This window comes from Phyllostomus discolor, chromosome 9, assembly GCF_004126475.2.
Source record: "Phyllostomus discolor isolate MPI-MPIP mPhyDis1 chromosome 9, mPhyDis1.pri.v3, whole genome shotgun sequence".
Classification (NCBI taxonomy): Eukaryota; Metazoa; Chordata; class Mammalia; order Chiroptera; family Phyllostomidae; genus Phyllostomus; species Phyllostomus discolor.
Window position 1 is genome coordinate 47,077,652 of NC_040911.2, and position 16,124 is coordinate 47,093,775.

The 16,124-nt window shown below is 40.5% G+C and overlaps 1 protein-coding gene across 6 annotated transcripts in view; it reads left to right on the plus strand.

Moving 5' to 3' along the window:
• PTPRM (protein tyrosine phosphatase receptor type M) overlaps window positions 1-16,124 on the plus strand; it is an 801,251-nt gene that overhangs the window by 96,612 nt on the left and 688,515 nt on the right. The gene's annotated exons all lie outside the window — the stretch shown is intronic.

Sequence of the window (16,124 nt, forward strand, 5' to 3'; positions counted from 1 at the left end):
AAGAGAGAGAGAGAGAAACATCAATGTGCGGTTGCTGGGCCTGCAACCCAGGCATGTGCCCTGACTGGGAATCGAACCTGCGACACTTTGGTTCGCAGCCCGCGCTCAGGCCACTGAGCTACACCAGCCAGGGCATTGTCTCCCATTTTTATAGCAACAATATTTATAATAGATGAATGGATAAATAAAAATATGGGGTGTGTATATGTATATGTGTGCATGTGTGTGTGTGTATAGAAGGAAATTCTAACATGTGCTACAATGTAAATGAACCTTGAAAACATTATACTAATAAGCCATATCCAAAAAAATAAATACTATGTGATACCACTTATATGAGGTACCCAAAGTAGTCAGTTTCATTGAGACACAAAATGGTGGTTGCCAGTGGCTGTGGGGAGGATGGGAGGAATGGGGAGTTAGTACTTAATGGTTATAGAGTTTCAGTTTTGAAAGATGAAACAAATTCTGGAGATTAGTTGCATAACAGTGTGAATGTACTCAACACTACAGAACTGCACACTTAAAATTGTTATGTTATGTATATTTGACCACAGTTTAAAGAAAGAGAAAAAAAAGGTCAGTGGTTGCCAGGGGTTGGGGGTGGGGGATGAATATATGGAGCTCTGTAGATATTCAGGGCACTGAAGCTGCCCAAGGGTGACTGCATGACATTACACATTTGACAATACCCATAGAACTGTACAACACAAAGGTGAACCTCATTGTAAACTATAGACTTAGTTAATAAGGTGTTGGTATTAGTTCATCCCTTGTAACAAATGTGCTGTACCTATGCCTGGTGTTGATAATAAGGGAAACTGAGTTTGGAAGAAGGGAGAGGACATCAGTGAGAACTCTGTACTTTCTGCTCAGTTTTTCTGTAGACATAAACCTGCACTAAAAAATAAAGTCTATTAGTTAAAACAAACAAATAAACAAACAAACACTGACAAAACATATGGGGCTAAAGAACTCAGTATTTCAATTGGGATGGAAGTAGTATCTCTAGTATCAACTACCTGGGGTAATTGAATCATTAATACTTAATAAATATACTCTCTTCCCCTTCACGCCGCCTTCTCCACCACTACATACATCCCTATTAAAGAATTCAGTGTCACACTGGAAAGAGGACAAAGGCCCTGTTTTTAGCTGAAGTGTTAAACAGGGACATATATTGATGAACATATGTTGATGACTCTACACTAAGAACGTTTTTGGAGATAGGCTCATCTGGGGGGCCCCATCTCTCTCTTGTATTCCCCCCCACCACCACCACCCAGGAGTGATTGGTGGCACTTCTGTAGTTCTTTTCTTCTGAGAGAACTAGGAAAACACTTCCTTGTTTTCCTGTTTCTTTGTTCATGGAGGGGATTCATTTGTGCTAATAGTTTTCTCTTCTCTGAAACCTTAAAACTTGTCCTCCTGAAGGGTGGTCAGCTTGTAGTAGCAACAAATTTATGTTGTAGAGCGTTTTGAGCTTCTTTTCATTGGCTTTTTCTAGCTTTCACTACTCTAAGGTAGGTATGGACTGTAGGAAGCAGAGACAACTCAATTTTTCTTCCATTTCCCTTGGGAATCCCTCCACTTCTTGTTAGCCACCTATTTTCAAATGTGGGGTGAGTCTTTTTGCTAAAATTTGGATTCTTAATTGAACAAACGATTGAGGGGAGATAGCTATGTCCCTATCTATCTACTTGTCCTTTAAAAACTGCTTAAGATCATCATACTTCCCCTCTGATTTTAGCGTTTGCCAAATCGTGAGCAGGGTGTGGAGGCCAGGAGTCCTGTGTGCTGCTATTTCTGGATCTCCTAGTGACAGCAGCCAGATTCCAGTGAAGCCCATAAACTGACAGTTTAGGGCAGGCTCGCTATTGCCGCAGGCAGTCAGGGACTGCGGGCCTCTCTCCTCCTGACGTAGGACATTCATTCCTCCTGAGATAGCGTGTCCTCTCTGGTGATAGATTGAGGGAGACAAGCAGCACATGGGCAGACAAACTCCCTGTCCAGGCATTTGGTGCCATTTAACAGTTTCCTTGCACTCTTGACATTTTCATTTCCCTCCTTCACCTCGCTCATCACTAACAGTTTGCATCTTTTTTTCTCTGTACCACAGTAATACAAAATGACAGACTACACATATGAGCTCCATTATTCATTTCATATGCTCTATTCTAGTCAGATTACACAGTGGGTTTTACACGTGCTGAGCCAGGAGAGGGGCATTAGGATTTTAATTGTGTGCAGGCCCTGTGCAGGCATTGTTCGAGATGGACTGAAATTTTCATGCAGTTGCTGCTCAAAAGCAGTGGCAAAGTGAAACGTATTTCATTCATGATTTACTCAGGCTGGCTTGGGCTTGCCCTGTGTATCAGGAAACCTCTTCCTGAGAAAAGAACAATGAGGATTTTTAGTCCCTTTGGGAAGGGTACCCTGAAGTTTGCTGTTCATTGTCGAATGCTTTTCTGGGCTGTGAGACAACTCAAATGTAGCCACACAGACTTTGCCTCTTTATCTCCAAAACCATCCGTAGGAGTCCTGAGAATATATTTAAAATCTTGAGACCTTAGAAAATGTAGCTTCCTTTCATAAGACAAAGTGGGGCAAAAGTAGGTTTACAGTTGTATGTGAAACACAGTTTATTCTGGTATTATTTCTATATGAACAACTGTAAACCTACTTTTTCCCCACCCTGTATATTTACTTAAGTGAACAAATTAAATGCAGAGGGTAGTAGAATGCTCAGTGATTGATACAGATACTTTTTAAGGATTTCACCTTCAGACTGAGTTTGAATCAGCTGGCTTCTTTACTTTCTGTTTTCACATTTGTAAACTCCAGTTACATTAGGAATTGCATACTTAGGCTGTTTAATCTATTTTGAATGCTTGCTTTCTGCTCCTTATAAAGAGTTTTTGTTGGTAGGATAGGAGTTGAGACACGAAGCCCTGACATGGCTTCCAGAGAAAGGGCTCTGCACAATGACTTATATAATAGGTGCTCAGTTTATTATTCAGCATGGGAATTGCTGTTTATGTCATATGAAGTTTTCCTATTAAATAGATCGAATAGTGAATATTAGCAGACACTGAATCTTCTTTCTCTATTGGCTGCCCTGCTTTGGCTTCCAGGAATGCTTTTGTGTTGGTCTCCTCTCCGGCCTCATCTCTTTCCCTTCTCCTCATTCTCCATGCTTCAGTCACACTGATGACATATCCAGTCTTGTTTCTGCCTTGGGGTCTTTGCACTTCCTATCCATCTGCTTTACTTTTTTCAACAGAATCTACTCCATTTTGCTAAATTTTTGGTGTGTTTGTTTGCCTCCTGCCAGAATGTAAGTCCATAAATTCATGAATCTTATTGATGTATATTCTCTCCTCTGAATTCACGTCTGTATCCCCAGTGTCTACAACAATGTGTGGAATTTAGGGAAATTAATAAAAATTTATTGAATAAGTGAATATATGGTGGCCATCCCTGGTACCCTATCCACAGCATAACCTTCCCCACCCATATTCATTTGCTGCATAAGCCCTTCACTACAATTTGAAGTTATCTTATTCGTTTATTTGTTTCCTTAATTATCACCTGCCTCCTTGCTCTGAGTGAAAAGAAAGCTCCAAGTGAGGAAAAGTCTTGTTTACCTTACTTAACTGACATTCCAGAACCTACAACAATGCCTGTCAGGTAGCTGCTCAGTAAACAGCAGGATTGTGCAGGGACAAGCAGAATTCTTAAGCACAACACTTAGATCAGCTTCCCTAAATACCTGGAGATCTGCCCTCACCAGGGACAGGACTTGAGGAGAGTCTCAGCTCTGTCCTCCTCTCAAGGAGTGCCCACGGGTTTTCTGACACCACTACTGGACACACTTTGTAACTTGCTCCTGTCTGCTTGCTGGCAGGATGAGTCACTGGGCAGCAGGAGGAGTGTGTATGGGAGAATGAGAGTCTTTGCATAGGGCAGAGGGATGGACAGGTGAAGTGAAAGATCTCTTTAAGAAAGCATCTATTCTTGACAACAAAATTTTATTTTTAAAAAGTGATTTTTCTTTTCATGAGAAGTGACATTTAGCATCCATCTTCATTTAGTTTTCTGACACCCAGAATATACATAATACCAGCTAATGCAGTACCGATGTGGCTTTCAGAAGCTCCCAATACAGATGTGGTTCCATTTCTGAATTCCACTAAGAGAAAAGAAAACCTAAGATTGACAGTTGGTTCTGTCTCTTGCATCAGCTGCATCTGTGGGCCATTTATGCTGCTCATGTGGGATTCTTGCCAGTGGGTTTGCTGCTGTAAAGATCTTGGCTCTGAGTTCTCGGTAGCGAAAAATTAGGAAGAGTCTTTGGGAAGGTAGTGACAATGAGTGTGCCAAGAAAAGAAGAAATCTGTCTGTAGCCAGTCTCCAGGCTAGTAAATGGAAACGTAATCCACACTTAGTCAGGAGAATACCTTTCACCCAACCATTCATAACAATGAAGTCACAGATAAAAACAAGTGGGGTGGTTCAGAAAGATCCAGTGATGCTGCAGAAAGGTGAGCATGTTTCTACTTCAGAATTGTAGCTCCTACTATGTACACCACCAGCATGTGGTACTCCTAGTAGAATCCTGGTTTATATCTTTTTTGTCCTGATTGGGTAAGTGCTGAGTGACATCTGAGGCACCATGGAAAGAGCCTGAATAGTCATCTTTACTAACATGAATGGTCTTCTTTGCAAGTGGCAGGATAGTTTGCCAAGCACATTCATATATATAATCTTAATAAAATATTAATGCTAAGGGCCATGTCTTGTTCATATTTGCATCTCTTTTAATGACCTGGAATATGTCTTTGCATCTAGTAGATACTATGTCCATCTTTGCAAAATAAGTGCATTATGCCCTCTGCTTCTCACAGCAGGCCTGTGTGGCAAGCGTGGTGGTCACAGGCCTCCACATTGTTTTCTGAGGGGTAATTGGCTGACCAGAGTGGGGAGGGCAGTCCTGTCTACATGGTGCTATCTTTCCAGAATGACCAGATCACTAATGGCCATGGGGGGAAATCCCATCCTTCCAGAGCACACTGGCTGCCAGCAGGTTTACACTGCACACTCTCCAACTATTTACCCCTCAGTATTTTGTTATTGTTATTATTTTAAAAATCTATTGTATTTTAGAGGGGAAGGGAGGGAGAAAGAGAGGAAGAGAACCATTGACTGATTGTTTTATGCAAGCACCCCAACGGGGACCCAGCATAGAGCCTGCAACCCACGCAGGTACCCTGGCCCAGAAACAGACATGTGACCTTTCGGTTTGCAGCTTGATACCCAACCAACTGAGCCACACCAACCAGGGCTACCCCTCAGTATTTTAAACTGGTAAAATTTTCCTGTAGTGGTGACTGCTTATTTGTAGCCCCAACTAAAGATAACATTTCATCAGAATGGGACCTTTCAGTTCATTGAGTCAACATTTATTGGGCAACTATTGTGTGTGAGATACTATTCTAGGTGCTGGGGATACAGCTATGAGCAAAACACCCTCAAAATCACTGTCTTCATAGGTCATGCGTGTGCTCTTATGTGGGTATATGGCAAGGGGAGGAGTCAAAAGGTAAACAGCTAAGTAAGTGTGTTAGTTATCTTTTGCTGAATAGCTAGCCACCCCAAACTGAGCAAATTAAAGCATAGTTAACTATTGCTTTTGCTCAGGAATCTGCAGTTATGATAGGATTCAGTAGGGGAAGGCTCATCTTGGTTTCATGTGGCACCAGCTGGGGCAGTTCATGTGAAGGCTGGAGCAGGCCCAATGCACAGTGAAACTAAGAGGCTTCTTGTTTGAGAAGTAGAGAAGGTGCTGTTGAAGATATTAAAATACAGGGCATTTTTTTTCTTCATTCTGCAGTCTCTTTCTCAGTATGTCAAGTGTCTTTATTTGCTTTGTATTGATGGGTTCCCTTGGACTTGGGGGGATATTTGCTGGGCAGTGCAGATCATCACTGGCACCTGGGGTCCTGCCTTGCAACTCTGCACAAGTAGCTCACCAGCTGTCAGCCCCAAGACAGACGCTCTGTGCCCTGGACTGGGGTGCTCTTGGGCCTGCCACCCCAATTTGCAGTGGACTGCGAACTCTCAAGGGAAAGCAACCTTCATGATGGACATGCTTGGCTCCTGGATTTGGGATGGATGAGGGCTTGCCCACATGGAGTCCCTTGAGCCATTGCTGCTAGCTCAGGATGGGAAAAGCCACATTGTACCCTAAAACATCACAGGGTTCCCTCCCTGTGTTTGCACCCAGGCTCTTGCCTGGGACAGAGGAGGCAGTGGTAACTAAGTGAGGGCAGGTAGGGAAGCTAGGCATTGAGGATGTGGGACCATACAGGAACCAAGGCTCCAAGTCCCTGGTGCCTGTTCCATTGTCTCATCAGGCTTCAGGTACAGAATATACCTTCAAAGGTAAAATTGTTAGGAATTTCAAGACTTTGACCACAGCTCTAAACCCCAAATTAAACCTTTGTGAGCACAGGGCCTTAGGTGGCTGCCCTGGCCCCACATATATGGCCCTGTGCTTGAGGAGGTGCTTCCAGGTGACTCGCTCCTGTTGCAAGCAGGTTGATGCTGGCTCTGGGTTGGGAGCTCAGTCCAGATTAAGATGGGTGAAGAAAGGATTGGTTTTCCTCTCTATGGGCCTCTTCATGTGGCCTGGCTTTCCCTGTAACATAGAGACTTGATTCTAAGAAGGAGTGTCCCTAGAGAGCCATGCAGAAGCTGCATTGCATTTCATGCTCTAGCTTTGGCAATTGCATGGAGTCACTTCCACTGTACTTGATTAGTAGAGGCGATCACAAAGGCCCACCCAGGTTCAAGGGGAAAGCATATAGACTCCCCTTTTGTTTTGGGAGTGGCAAGTTTCTAGAGGAACATGTGGGTCTGGACATATTGCTGGAGCTGTATTTTTAGAAAACATAATCCACCACTATAGGTTAGTATAGAGATGGGGACGAGTGCTATGGAAAAAAATAAAGCAGAGAAGGCAGAAATGGAACATTGGTGAAGATGAGATGGTTTCAGACATGAAATGGTGTGGTCAGGTCATGCCTCCTGACATTTGATGAAAGTTAGAAACAGAGCCATGTAGATAGTTGGGGAAAGAGTGTTCTAGGCAGGACAGTGAGCCTGTCTAGAGTAAGTTGTGAAAGCAGAGCTGCTGAACAAAACAAAGCAAGAGTGAAGGAGAGTCATGGGAGAAGGGCTCAAAAAGGAACAGGGCTCAAGTTTAGTAGAGCACTGGAAGGCTTTTACTCAACTGCGGGAAGCCATTGGAAGTTTTTGAGCCACAGTGTCATATGGTCTGACTCACTTTTTTAAAAGATCCCTCTGACTGCATTTTATGGACTAGACTGTACCAGGACAAGGCGGAAGCAGGGTGACCCATTGGGAAGTTACTGAAATATTCAATGCAAGAGTTTTAGTTGCCTTGGACCTGGTGGTAGGTGATGAGGACTGATTAGTCTCTGGATATATATATATATATATATATATATATATATATATATAATAAAGATTTTATTTATTTATTTTTAGAGAGGGAAGGGAGGGAGAAAGAGAGAGAGAGAGCGAGCAAAACATCAATGTGTGGTTGCTGGGGGCCGTGGCCTGCAACCCAGGCATGTGCCCTGACTGGGAATCAAACCTGCGATGCTTTGGTTTGCAGCCTGTGCTCAATCCATTGAGCTACACCAGCCAGGGCCTGGATATATTTTTTAAAGATAGAATCAGTAGAATTTGGTGACAGGTTACATTTGAGTTAGGAGGGGACAGGTCAAGACTGACTACAAAGTTTTTGACCTGAGCAACTGGATTGATGATGTTGCCATTAACAGAGATGTTGAAGACTGTGGGAGGAACAGGTTTGAGACATAGAGTGCGATGAGGAATTTCAGGCTTGTCTGGGACATTCTAAGTTTGAGGTGACAAAGATATCTGAATCAAGATGTTAAGGTTGAAATTGGATATGTAGGCTGGTGGCTGCAGAAGAGGTCTAGCTCAGAGATAAAAATTTTGAAGTTGTCACCAAGACAACTTCACCAAGTTCAAGTGAATGTATTTACTGGTAGGAGTCCCCGCATGTATAATTTGCCATCAAAGGTGAATATTCCTTTACATTTAGACTCATGGTTAAGTAGGTGTTATTATCACATTTTCTCAAGCCCTGTCAGCCAGCCAACCAATTTTCCTTTGAAGAAGTGTAATTGTATGTATTGCTTTCTAGAAATCTCAGGCATGATCTGTTTTTGAGATACTGTATAATTTACAGTTTATTTTAACTTATCTGTATTTTTAAGATGTTCAGATTTTCATTTAAATGGATGTTTTATGTGTGTTTTATTTACTGATGTGCACATTTGTTCAGGTACTTCATAGTAGAACTCCACTCTGGTTTTGATAGTGTTTCAGAATTGGGAGACCACATGATGCCTGAGCTGTCTTCCAGTGATCTGCTCTTTCTGAAGGTGTCATGATCTAAAAGAGTACTTAAATTAGGGTATTTGGAGCTATTTCCTCGGATCAGTATGCTTACCCTACAGATGCTTGAATCAGGGTTTATAAAATAGGTGCATTTAAATTTTGTTAATATTCTATGACTCATAGGTGGCAAATATTTTGTTAGGTTTAAACAATGAGATATATTGATTTATGGCAAAATGACAGGATGTGTTTTGATCTTAGGAGAAAGACATGCCACAAAATATTTTAAAGACATATTATTAAAATACATTTTATGAAATGATGTTTTAATTAAGAAAAAACAAGAGGTAAAAAGCTATTAATGAAAGTTTTGGTTAAAAAAACATTTATTCCTGGGTTTAACATTTCTTTCCCTCCCTTCTACTCTTTTCCCCTTAACCCCTTACATACATGCTTTATCTCCCTGTTTACTCTTATCTTCCTTTCTCTTCCTTTACCTTCTCTTCCCTTCCTTCTCCAGAGCAAAGACCTGGATTCTTGTTTGCAAGGGGGAAATTGAAAAGCAGATGGAAAGGAAAACCCAAGCTAGATCAGTAGTAACACTCACATCTGTGTCAGTCTCACCTTTTACCGTAATCAAACCTGAAGAGAGCAGAGTTACCAGAGTGCTTTGGCTAGGATAGACACCAGGCAGCCTTATGCTTTGGTTATCAGCTCTATTTTAGTTTAATGAAGGGAAGGGCTCCAGTGACCAAAGGATCTTCACAACACTTTGTGCCAATTCTCAGGCCATCATATGGATCTAATTCCGCTCCCTGTAGTTGTCGGCTGAGTCTTCTGAAACCCACCAGGTTGTTTGGTCCTGGTCTCACCACACCTCACTCCCATTTCTCAGGAACACAGCCTTCAGATGAGAACCCTGGTGTTTTTGGTGAAGAATGCTTGTTTTATTTATCCCCCCATCAAACTTCCCCACTATTTCAATATAAACAATTTGCATAGCAGTACACAAAAGGCTTGCAAGTCTTACGGTATTTTGAGGTTCCAAGGCAATCAGCAGACATTTTGAGGGGGACTGGGGTGTTGGGCAGGGTGGGTAGCAACGTATTAAAGGGAAGCCAAATGCAGGGACTAACGGTTTTATTTTAGGATTGGCCTGGGAGGCTGATAGAGGAACCTAGTTTGCAGTGCTAGGCTGTAGTTCAAGTGCACATTAATTACTTCATATTGAAGACATTTTCAGTAAATAATACTAGGGACCAACTTATTAATATGCACAGCCAAGAGGAAATTAAGAACAGTTACTTGACTGATGATGATGCCAAACAGTTTCAGGTGTTAGGATTCATTAAGACTATGTGTTGTCTCTCACCATACCATTTACATGTTGTCAGGTATTTCAAATTAATCACAAGCATAATTAATAGTTGTAGTAATTAGATTGCCATTTTATAATGATCTGCAATGTAACAGAGAACATGAAACAGCAAGAAAAATGAGGAGGACCACTTATTCTGTGCAATCAGAGTTTTCCATGTGAGACCTACCAAAACAGGTTGCCTCTAAGGATTGATGGATTGGTGCTGCTTTGTGTGTTGGTTTACTCTAACAGCTAAAAATGAAGACAATTTTAATGTGAAGTGGAACTCTTCTATGGCCGTCAGTCCCAAGCCACCAAAACTGAATTGTTTTAAAAGGATAATATTGTAACAATGATTCTAGTTGAAGTATAGACCACTTCTGACAACTGTGAAGAAATCAAGAAGCAAATATATGGTTTTATATGCCTTAAAAGCTCGAGTTAAGGATCAGTTATGTATAATCTAAAAATAAAAGGAATTTTGGCATTTTAGAACTTTAATGAATCATTGAACATTTTTCAGGCAGATTTTTACATAGCATTTTCAATAGCTCTTGTTAACCTTGGAGACATTTGGTTAACTATCCACAGACTGATAGGAAACACTTTTGCATGGAAGTCCGTTTTAAGCCATGGTTTTCCCTGGAATGATTTCAAATAATTGCATAATGAGGGCAAAAGTTGCAGGACTACATATAAACTGGATGCTACTTAATAAATTATTCATGGTAGCCCAGAGGTATAATTATTCAGTGAAATGAGAACTAAGAAAATTAGTTCTGTATTAATGTTTATTTATACTGTTAATTTTTTTCCTTTACATACTCACATTTTCCCACTCAAAGGCAACCTAAAGGTAATCCACACAAAATGTTCAATCACGTTGGAATTTCCAGGGTCAATTTTATTCATTTCTTTCTCTTTCTGTTGTAATTTGTTTGCTTTTAGAGAAAGCATTTCTTTCACATGAAAAGGAAAGCCAAACTCTCGTGAAAGCAGTCCTTTGTCAAAGAACGAGAGCAATGAGGAGCTCACCACAGGCGTGTGTGCGGGCGCTGACCCCACACCCGGCCTTGAGTGAACAGTCAGAACAACACCTTTCCGTGTCCTGGCAACCTGTGCTTTCCCTCTTTTCCCACTTCACTGCTGGTAACCTCTCCCTCCCTCCAGATCAGAAACCTCGATTCCTGTTCCTTTTTTATTTCATTGTTGTTGTTTTGCTTCCAATTACAACAGTTTTTAACACATTTTAGTTAAATAGTTCCTTCTTCTACCCTTGACCCCCACAGTGTCTGCAACAAGAGGCAGGGTGATTCTTTCAAAGCAGATGTCAGAGCAAATCATTCCTCTGCTTAAAATCTTTCAGCAGGTTCTCCTCTCTCAGAGTGAAAACTGAAGTCCTCACAATGGCTTTGATCTGGCTGGTCTGGTCTGGTCCTGTTACCTCTGTGTCCTCTTGTCAGTTTACCCCTCATCAAGCCATGCTCCTCACCCAGGCCCTTGCTGCCCCAGCCCCACTGCAGGATGCTGGTCTGCCCACTTCCTCATTCCGGAAGGTCTCCCCGCCCTCTCAGTGAGGCTCTACTGGGTGCTGCATGTAACTGCTTGCTCTGTGCACCCTCAGTCCCAGGCCTTCCCTTCCCTTTCCTGGCTCTGGCTCTGCTTTTCTTTGCTCAGCACTTGCCACCTTTGAGAACACTGTAATTCACCTTTCTGTTACGTTCCTTGTTTTTTGTCTGTCTATCTGCTTGAACAGGGATCTTTTTTTCTGTGTTTTTGGTTCAACAGTGTGTGCCAAATACCTTATAACAACACCTGGCACATAGTAGGCGCTCTGTAAATATTTGTTGAATGTATGAATGAATGTCTGTGTATCCTGAAACTGTTCCAAGAAAATGCTATGTCTGCTTTCCTCAAGGTATGTTAGAGATTGCCCATGTGCCATGCTGTGAATGTTCAATGACCAACACGAGTTTTCAGTTATCGTTGAAACCCAGGGAAGCAAGGGCAGGGAGATGGGAAGCAATTGAAACAGTGGAGAGCTTTAGTAGGTTTAGGGCTAGAATTCAACAAACCATTCTCCAACCCCTTAATGGTGACCATTCCTCTGTCTGGTGGTAGTGCTAACAGGGAGTGCACACATGTGGGCAGCCTGATTTGTGTTGAAGTCCTGCTGTGTGTTTAACCTGAAAGAGTTTCATGAATTCCTACAGGTATCTGTCTATTCACACACCTGTTTGGATCTCAGAAATTTCTAGAGCAGTGGTGATTGCCACAGCTGATCTAAGTGTGTGATCGCTTCTTGAGAGTCCAGGTCATGGTTTGCTTGGAAACTTTTCACAGGGAGAAGCAGTGAAGTAGAAGAAATTTTTGAAAGAGTTGAATGTTAGAGATAAGGCTAAATGCAATGAGCTGAATTTTTCATTTCAACAACCTTCCTGATGGAACGCTTTGCTGTCCCCTCTCACTGCCATACTCACAGGAGGGAGTTAGGGAGAGAATGCATGCTGTCTTATATCTTTGTTTAATCTAATGGCTGGCAGAATTGCCTCATAGACCCCATCAACATTAGTCTATAACACCACACTGTCAAATGGAAATACAATGTGAGCCATAATTGTAATTTAACATTTTCAAGTAGACACATTTTTTTTAATCTTCAAGGGCTCACTGTTTTTCTTTTCTTTTGTTTTTTAGGTATTTTTTTAGAGATTTTATTTATTTATTTTTAGAGAGGGAAGGAAGGGAGAAAGAGAGAGAGAGAGAAACATCAATGTGCGGTTGCTGGGGGCCATGGCCTGCAACCCAGGCATGTACCCTGACTGGGAATCGAACCTGCGGCACTTTGGTTCGCAGCCCCCACTCAATCCACTGAGCTACACCAGCCAGGGCTTTCAAGTAGCCACATTTTAAAAGCAAAACATTTTAATATAATTTAATTACATATTTTAATGTATTCTATTTAACCTAAATATCCAAAATAGTATTATTTCAACCTGTTATCAATATAAAATCTATTGAGATATTTTTACATTTTTTTAAAAACTATGTTTTCAAAATTTGTTATGTATTTTACACTTATGTCTCAATTTGGAATAGCCACCTTTCAATTGCTCAGTAGCCATACGTGTCTGGTGGCTATTGCACTAGACAGTGCAGCTAATTTATAAAAAGTTGGTGATATGATAAAAAGCTTACTGTGTATAGGTTTTCTCCCTCCCTCCTTCCCTTTCTCCTTTCCTTTCAGTTAAAGTTTACTTTGATTCAAAGTATATTTTTTAATCTATAAATTATGTTGTAGCATGCTTGATGTTATAAAGTCAGATTATGGAACACAGAAAGACAATGTGTATTACTCTAAAGTGATCATGAACATAGTTATTAGTTATGACAATAATATTTTATCATAGTAATTGGTGAGTCAAGTAGCTAAGTTATATGCAATAGAAGAAAAGAACTGGGATCTATATAAACATTCATGTAGCGGTCTGATAAAGTTTCCATTGTGGATGAAAAAGGGGCCACACACTAAACCTGACAAACTCATGGAGACCTGCATGGTGGGCCTTTCCAACTCAGAGGCCTAAAGCAATCACATAGGATGGTCTGAACAAAAAATGCATAACTTAAAGCAGGCCATGATGAGTAGTTACACTGTAGGCCTGTAGCTTTCTTGACAAAGGTCAGTCTTTAAGTGAGTCGGTTTATTGTCTTTTTGTACCTAACCTAACTTGTTTTCCCAAACCATTTTTATTTATTTGTTTTTGGCTTTAAATAACTTTTTATTTTTTAAGTGCAGTTGGTATACAATATTATATTAGTTTCAGGTGTACATGGCAGTGACTAGATATCATATAACTTACTAAGTCATCATCTTGGTAAATCTCATACTCACCTGACACCATGCATGCCTTCAAAATGTCAGAGTAATCTTTTTCTAGCCCCCCCAGGGCATGGCCATTGCCCCAGAGCCCCTCATTGTTATCTTGCTCCCTCAAATAACATCTCTGTGTACTTTAAATATTAACCTGTACCTACCAATGTAAGAGAAATGTGTGTCTCTCTGTTTTACTTCTTATCCAGTCCCAGACATTTCCCCTCTTTGCTTTCTCCCACCCCTTAATCTACTACCAATGGATTTCAGGTAACCCTCCTTATGTTTCCTCCTTTGATTCTAATCTAATGTATTAATTAAGCTGCAAAACCGCCATGTTCTGGAACATTTTTTCAGTCTGTTGAGATTTTGCTTCCCAGCAATTGTTGCCAGTTTGCTTCAATTAAACATAAAAATTCTCTTCTGGTTTGGACGTTTCTTACATTGATGCCTTTGCTACATGAGACTTAGTCTGGCTTAAGAATTTATGTACTGTTGCTCTTATGTATATCACAATATTATTTTTTTCAGAACTTAGCTAAGGTTCATACAAAGTAGTTATATATCTTGGACCTCTTTGAAGGAATTTTAACTACTGACCACCTCAAATAAACTCAGAATATTCTAAGGATGTTTGTGATATGGCAGGTAACTTGACTGATTATGAAAGATGACTGGAAGTGATTAATAAGATGAAGACAGTAGCTCTTCAACTCAGAAATAAGTAGCATTACATTTTTGTTCCTAAACTCTCAAGCAAAACAAAGGTAACAACCTTTAGATTTAAAACAAACAAAAATGTTGCTTAAAGATGTTACACTAAAATTAAAACTTTTTTTATGATGGAATGAACCCCCCCAGGCTCAGCTCTCCTTAACATCAGGTCTTTTATTTTAGTTCATTCTCTTCTGTAAACACTTTGCTGTCCCTTGTGATGTTTTCCACGCCCCCATCCCAATTCAGAGAGACAAGTAATTATATACACACCAGTTAAATGCCTGGCAACACCTCGGGGCAAAACTGAGTTGACTTGTGTGGAACTGAATTTAAAAATACTTGATGGAACATTGCTGCAGTCTCTGACGACTTGTCAGGTTGCATTTCCTGCCTAGCCTGTGTTAGCAGGACGTGTGCTGTGGTCCTGAGAGAGGCTTTGCCCTGCCTCTCCTCTCCTCCTCCCTCCTGACTACGGCCTCCAGCTCTGGAGGGCTGACAGTCTAGCAGTTCATTTTGCCACTCTCAGAAAAAATAACATATATAATTTAACCTAATTAAAATTTGTATTTGTTTTATTCCCAGACAACTGTTTTTTTTTTTTTTTTTTTTTTTTTTTTTTAATGAAGAAAGTTCATTATAAAGTAGAGGAGTGTTTTTACTTGTTGTGTTAAGGAACATATAATAATATGGAATATAAAACAATGATCACTTCTAAAATATTCTTTCAAAATGAAGTAAATGGAATTGGAGAAAGTCAGTGATCATTTGTCATTTGTAAGTCACAGAAATGTGCAATTGGCCATCACAGTTGATCTTGGTTTGCATTTGAGGCTGTAATAGCTGGGGTGGGGAGAGGGGCACGAGATGTGGGGGTGGAAGAGAAGGCTAGACTTTTTAAGTCTTTTATCGTTATTTTTTTATCCTTACCAGGGGACAGGCTCATTGACTTTAGAGAAGGGGAAGGGGGGACAGACAGAAACATCAATCAGTTGCCTTTCACATGCACCCCTGACTGGGGACTGAGCCCACTAGGCATGTGCACTAACTGGGAATTGAACCCATGACCCTTGGGTCATGGGACCATGCTCAAAGAAGTGAGCTACACTAGCCAAGGCTTTTAAAAGCTCATATACTTGCTTCAGTTTTAATTCTTTGTCCTTGATTTGAAAAGGAAATAAGCAAATAAAACACTTAAAACATAAATGGAGAGTGGAGAGGGAAAAATGGAGACAACTGTACCTGAACAACAATAAAAAAACATAAATGGAGACAAGATTAGAATTTTATATAGTAACCTCTTCTGTGGCTGGTACACAAGTGGTAGAGTTTACAAAAGCTTCATTCACACTTAGCAAGGTTAAGAGAGGAAGGTGGTCAGCTATAATAAATATTGTTAGTTTTTTAATGTAATTTCTCAGAGAAAAACCTCCCTCCTTAAAGCACTCAACCTGAATTTATTCAGGGCTAAGTTAAATGAAAATTAATCCTTGACATTGGTAAGAATTATAATTTTTTCAGGTATGTCTGTTAAGAGCCTGTTTTTTAAACAGCAGTTCACAAGTTCAACAAGTGTTGGACTCCATGGTTACCAAGATGGGCAAACCACTTCCTTACAGGAATTGTTAATAAGTAGAAAGTAAAATACATATTTATGATTTTTGCACCAGACAACAGTGAAACTACACAAAAATAATAATTTGTCTTTTATATATGAGT